The sequence below is a fragment of the Nannobrachium achirus genome (assembly GCF_963921795.1).
Source record: "Nannobrachium achirus genome assembly, chromosome: 5".
Classification (NCBI taxonomy): domain Eukaryota; kingdom Metazoa; phylum Chordata; class Actinopteri; order Myctophiformes; family Myctophidae; genus Nannobrachium; species Nannobrachium achirus.
In genome coordinates, this window is record NC_137814.1 from 567999 (window position 1) to 574778 (window position 6780).

A 6780-nucleotide genomic window follows, 5' to 3' on the forward strand; every position below is an offset into this window, starting at 1 on the left:
AACTTGAGTTATTTCAAGTAACCTTTTTTGCAGCGTTAAATTGAGAATGTTCAGAAAGTGTACATGAAACAAAATATAATATCCTACAGAAATATGCCTCTCAACTGAGTTTTATGTTTTATTTCAAAAAGGTTGAGATTTTCTTTTGAAAACATCTGTGTTCCTAATATAACGTTAAAAAATAAGAAAATGATGATCTGTTGAGGACAATTCATTGTCAATCTTAACAAAACTTAAATGTAAAATGTTGCTTGTAACTTCTTGTAGCTTGTAACTTGAGCCAAAAATGACCCAACAAGTGTTACTCAGTTACTTGACGAGTTACAGAAATATGAATGTAACTTAGTTACGTAACTCAGTTACATGTAACTTTAACTTCCCCAACACTGCATACTGTACACATACTGTACACTATTCACACTGTAATAACAGCATACTGTACATTAATGTACATTAAATGTACATTGATCACTTTATCAAGGTTTTCTACAACTTCACAGGATGTCCTTTTCTGGTCATTCTAGCTCTGTGGTGACATCATCATCATCTCTGTGGTGACATCATCATCTGTGGTGACATCATCATCTGTGGTGACATCATAGCTTCATTTATACTTCGTTGCTCGCCGGTAGGATCTACAGCCGATCTACAAGCTCACATCATGTTTCCATCACAGGCGTGAAAATTCATGAAGCTTTCCCGGAACAGAAAGATGCCATGATTGGCCGCTAGTTGCGCTGTTTTCCCCCCCGCGAGGTACCAAAAAGATTATTTTTAGATTTTCTAACCTTAACACCTTGACGTCCGAAATAGAATGGTGGTTGGTAGATTAGCCGTGACATTTCTATTATTGTATTGTGATCTGAGACATAATATTATGTTTATAAACATGACCCCGCAGCCCCTCCATCTTGAACAGCGCCGCTGTTTTTTCTTTTTTTTTTCCCCCCAGGCCAGTAACTCACCATGATTTTCTCGATTTCCGTTGGAATAGAATGGGGGTTTTGGCCGATCGTCGATGTCCCCGTGCGTTTCGCGTGCGCGATCCTTTCACGTAAATGTCCCCGCAAATAGTCCATGTGTGACTGAAGAACAGAACTGAAAAGTTTCGCTAGCATAGCCCCAAGCATGGCTGCTGTAGGAGCTCGAGTGTGCAGACAGCAAACGGATGGCTGGGAGTAGCCTTGGAGAAGGAGAGGCGCTGACGTCACCTCTGCTTCATGCACGGTCTGCATGAGCTATCAGTGGTGACTAGGGAAGGTTAGACGATCGCCGATTTTCGGATCAAAAGCTTTTATTCCGGTTTTAAAGACAAAGTCCGGGAATGTACGACGTGGCTGAGAGTCCCTGGGGGGATGTGCGATATAGTACGGTTTTAACATTAAGGGGCTCCCCGTGGCTTAGAAGGTGTTAATTAACATGGTCATAAATACTTTATGGTTCCTGTCGCTAGTGAAAAACTGCCTTTCAATTACCATGATATGCGTTTTGTGCAAATATGGTCCCATTTATGTTAAAATTGATGATAAAGTTTCGGGGGCGTGGCAAACTAAACTGATAGCAGACGGCTGTGTTCTTCTTCGTGTGCTTTATTTTGGGAGGCTCAACACCACATTCTCCCATGTATCCCTGCGGTTCCACGTGACCGTTGGCAGCCAATAGCATTCCTTACGATTCCTGTGGTACCATTCAAACAATGATGGCGACACCCATACAAGGCACAAAAAAAAGCCTAATTTTCGCAGCATAGAAACCAATGGCTTTGCACCGTCCATATTTTTTTACAGTCTTATGTTCCATCAGGATGCATTTTGAGGAGAGGAGAGGGGGATAAGCCCAGGACATTGTGGGCTTTATGTGATGTCAAACTTGCAGATCTGATGTAAGACTTTTAGATCGGCTATAGTAGGCGTGGCTCAGTGGAGCTTAACGATGTATGAATGAAGCATCATCAACCTCTGCACCAATCAGGTTGGAGGAGACCAATCTTTAAAGATACACGTAGATGTGCAGATTTCAAAACGTCAGCATTTCCTGTACTTTTCCTGCATTTGTTTCTGTAAATCCTGGTTTTCCAAGGTTCTTCTCACTGTTTATTCTTGCTCATTCTTGCTCAGCCCTGCGTAGCCGCGACGTGCGTGATGACTTTCGTGCGTGTCATCACTATGCGCCGGAAGGCCTTGGCTTCCATTACCTCTAGGCTAATGTTATTGTTAGAAGCACATTGTTCGGCTATTTTGCCGTGAATAAAGGCTGTCCTCTTCCAGAAAAGCATAGATTCAGAGAAAATGGGCTTCAAAGTTGGCCATCTGCATTGGATTACACTGAATAAATCGGCGGACGATGACTATACTAACGTTAGTAAACGTAGGACGACCTCGGACCACCTACGTTTTCAATAATCAGCTCACGGTAAGGACCAAAGCAAGCCGACGCTTGCCGACAAATTGAGCCGAACTACTTTGGGATTGGCACTCCGAATTGCGTCGCTAGCTGGCAAGTTGAGCCGAACTAGTTTGGGATTGGCACTAGAAGAGTTAATATGCAGAGCTTTGTAATGGTTGCACCTTTCATTACTGTTGGAGTGTTTTATGCATATTCATATTTTATTATTATTATTGTTATGCATATTCATATTTTATTATTATTATTGTTACCCATATTCATATTTTATTATTGTTATGCATATTCATATTTTATTGATCCAGAGTCAGGGGCGAGCGAACGGCGGGAACAACTGATCTACAAGCTCACAATGTGTTAGCTTCCCACTGATCTACAAGCTCACAATGTGTTAGCTTCCCACTGATCTACAAGCTCACAATGTGTTAGCTTCCCACTGATCTACAAGCTCACAATGTGTTAGCTTCCCACTGATCTACAAGCTCACAATGTGTTAGCTTCCCACTGATCTACAAGCTCACAATGTGTTAGCTTTTCACTGATCTACAAGCTCACAATGTGTTAGCTTTCCACTGATCTACAAGCTCACAATGTGTTAGCTTTCCACTGATCTACAAGCTCACAATGTGTTAGCTTTCCACTGATCTACAAGCTCACAATGTGTTAGCTTTCCACTGATCTACAAGCTCACAATGTGTTAGCTTTTCACTGATCTACAAGCTCACAATGTGTTAGCTTTTCACTGATCTACAAGCTCACAATGTGTTAGCTTTTCACTGATCTACAAGCTCACAATGTGTTAGCTTCTCACATGCACTCTTAAAATCCAATGACTTTATTCTCTGAATTTTGAGGTTAAAAGTAGGATTTCTGATTTGAGATTTGATTAATTTGAGATTGATATTTCCTGTTCATTTGTATTCCTGTGGATCCACGGCTCCTGTTCTGGACTGTTGTTTTTTTAACCTCTGTAATATTTAATATTTATTCTTATTTAAAAAAATATTATTCTTGTACTGTAACAGAAACGCTCCTCGCTGCTTAGCCATGGAGTTGAACATTCCTTATTTTAGCTGGTCATTATTTAGCATCACAGCTATAAGTTATCACTAACTGATCATTATTTAGCATCACAGCTATAAGTTACCACTAACTGATCATTATTTAGCATCACAGCTATAAGTTACCACTAACTGATCATTATTTAGCATCACAGCTACGTATAAGTTATCACTAACAGCTCATTATTTAGCATCACAGCTACGTATAAGTTATCACTAACTGATCATTATTTAGCATCACAGCTATAAGTTATCACTAACAGCTCATTATTTAGCATCACAGCTACGTATAAGTTATCACTAACTGATCATTATTTAGCATCACAGCTATAAGTTATCACTAACTGATCATTATTTAGCATCACAGCTATAAGTTATCACTAACTGATCATTATTTAGCATCACAGCTACGTATAAGTTACCACTAACAGCTCATTATTTAGCATCACAGCTACGTATAAGTTACCACTAACAGCTCATTATTTAGCATCACAGCTACGTATAAGTTACCACTAACAGCTCATTATTTAGCATCACAGCTACGTATAAGTTACCACTAACAGCTCATTATTTAGCATCACAGCTACGTATAAGTTACCACTAACAGGCTCATTATTTAGCATCACAGCTATAAGTTATCACTACATGGTCATTATTTAGCTCTACAGGGTTCCCACCGTCACTAAATTGATAGACATGTTTTAAAATATTAGACAGAAAAATAACTCTTTTCCAGGTCTGGTAAAGGTTTGCAATTATTTCAAAGTTTTTGGCTTTTGATTCTGCTCCTAATAAATAAACGGGTCTAGCATGATATTATATTATTATTAGTATTAATAAATAAATGTGTCTAGCATTAGCTGAAATATTTTGTGGCTTAATATTTACGGGACGTCTGGTGACATTAGATCTACAAGTCAACGACATTGTTTCACCGTGATACGTTAGCTTGTAGATCTGTTCTTTTTGCTCGGGTCTGTTTTGGGGCACTGTATAGATGGATAAATGGATGGATAGATAAATGGATGGATAGATAGATAGATAGATAGATAGATAGATAGATAGATAGATGGATAGATAGATTCCAGGGGGGAAATGATGGCTATAGGTTAGGTTATGATCGCTATAGGCCTGGAAATGAAGTTATGGAAAAGTTTTAAACATGAAATGTGTAAAATTTGTTACAAACTCTGAATGGTTACAAACCCTGACTCCAGCTGAGCGAAGCTCAAATCTCTTACTTTAACCTGTTGGATTTACTTCTGTAACAGCTGTGTGTGTGTGTGTGTGTGTGTGTGTGTGTGTGTGTGTGTGTGTGTGTGTGTGTGTGTGTGTGTGTGTGTGTGTGTGTGTGTTATTATTTCAGTAACAACATTATTATTATTAAAGAATGGCTCATTCGTCCGAAAGCTTTGAATTGGATTTGATTCTGATACTTCCTGTATGTCCTATTTCCTGTATATCATGTTTCCATATCCTGTTTCCTGTTTCCATTTCCTGTTCCCATTCCGTCCAGAGTGAACTTTAACCTCTTATTAAATTAAATTTGATTCCAAAACCATGAAAACCTTTTTGTTCCCTTTGTGTTCTTTAGGACCTTTAATGAACCATGAAAACCTTTGTGTTCTTTAGGACCTTGACGATCTTAACTCTTATACTGCTTTGAACGTTCCTGTTCGCCCCAATTCTTGAGGTCGAGTAGGGCCAATACGGGCGTTCGTTCGTTTGATGTTTTTTATGGATTATGATAAAAGACGTCCTTGCGCAACTTTTGAATGCATAATTGGTCGTGGTGTCGTTTTGAGGACAGCCGGAAACCTTTCATAAAAAAAAAAAGTAAACAGACTGTCCTGGCTCCGCCTGCCCAGAGCGACTCTGCACCAGCCTAGCTGCCAGGGGCGTCAATTGGGTATGGCAGGGGTATGCAGCTGCCATACCTTGACAGGGGGAAATAATAAAAATGTACTTTTCATCGTGCCTGTTGCTAAGGTATGGCAACATGACTGGTGTCTTCACCAGACACCAGTCATGTTGCCATACCTTAGCTTGTTCTGAACTGACGCCACTGCTAGCTGCTAGCAGCCTTGTGGGACTATATTGTTTTATGCATCGGGCTGTTAGTAGAGAAAGAGAGAGAGAAACGTTGGTAAAAGCGATCATTTTGTCGGAAATCAGTTGTTTTATAGTATTAGTAGTATAGTAATTGTAGTAGGTAGTAGTATTTAGCAGTACTAGAATATTGAGATGTATTAGGCCAACTCAGCCTCAACTTGCTGGTATCATTCCGCCGAAGTGCGACCCTCCCCCCCTGGCCGGAGCAGCAGCCAGCAGCAGAGCAGATCCACGGATAGAAACAAACTTTGTTAGAATTAGGATTACAAACCTACCCGCGTTGGTGACTCAGGACCAGGCAGCGCCCACGAATGGTGGTGGTGGTCGTGATGATGATCATGATGATGATGATGATGAAGAAGAGAAAAAGATCACTGTAGCCGTTGGTATTGAAGATAAAAAGATTGAAGATGGTGCCAGTCGCGAAGAACCGGGGTCCAGAAGTGGATCAAGAGCCTCGTGATATTGTGGAAACCGATCCCGACGGAGCTCGACCCCCGTGTAGGATGGATCCCCCCGCCCGGGGGCTCACATCGCCGCAGCAGCAGAGACCCATGTACCGCCGCCACCGCCGCGAAGAGACAGACGAACTGGGCGATTTGGCCAATGAAGAATGGCTTCCGCGTAGAGACCCCTCGGAGAACAGAGGCCACGATTCTACTGTCCAAAGTAAGACTTCCAATCCAGTGCATGTATGTATTGTATAGTTGTATACTGTATATAGTTGTATACTGTGTGATAACAGAGCATCCGTGTGGAACTGGAAGCCTGGGATGGGGGGATGGTCAGTGATCAGTGAGATAGGGTAACGGTTTTCCATTGCGACGTGTTGCCACTCCGACATTGGGATCCGGTCTAGAGCCCGCCTACTGCATCCGGCTATTTACACGTACACATACATGCAAGAAATGTTTCCGTATCCGGACCGGATCAGTAACTTGATCCAAGCAGTTAGGATCCACGTGCTTGGTTTGTTTTTGTCGCTACTCAGGACACACGTGGAGTTCCTATCACGCGCGTGCACGTACCGCGTGTAGTGTACGTGCACTGCACAGCCTACTAGGATTATTTGATGGGAATTTAGGATTTATTGGCTTAGTTTGTGTGTGCGTGCGTACGATGTGTGTGAGAGAGAGGGAGAGGTTTCTTTTTATCGTCATCATCATCATCATCATCAGTAGCTGATGATGTAGCTTTTCAGTTC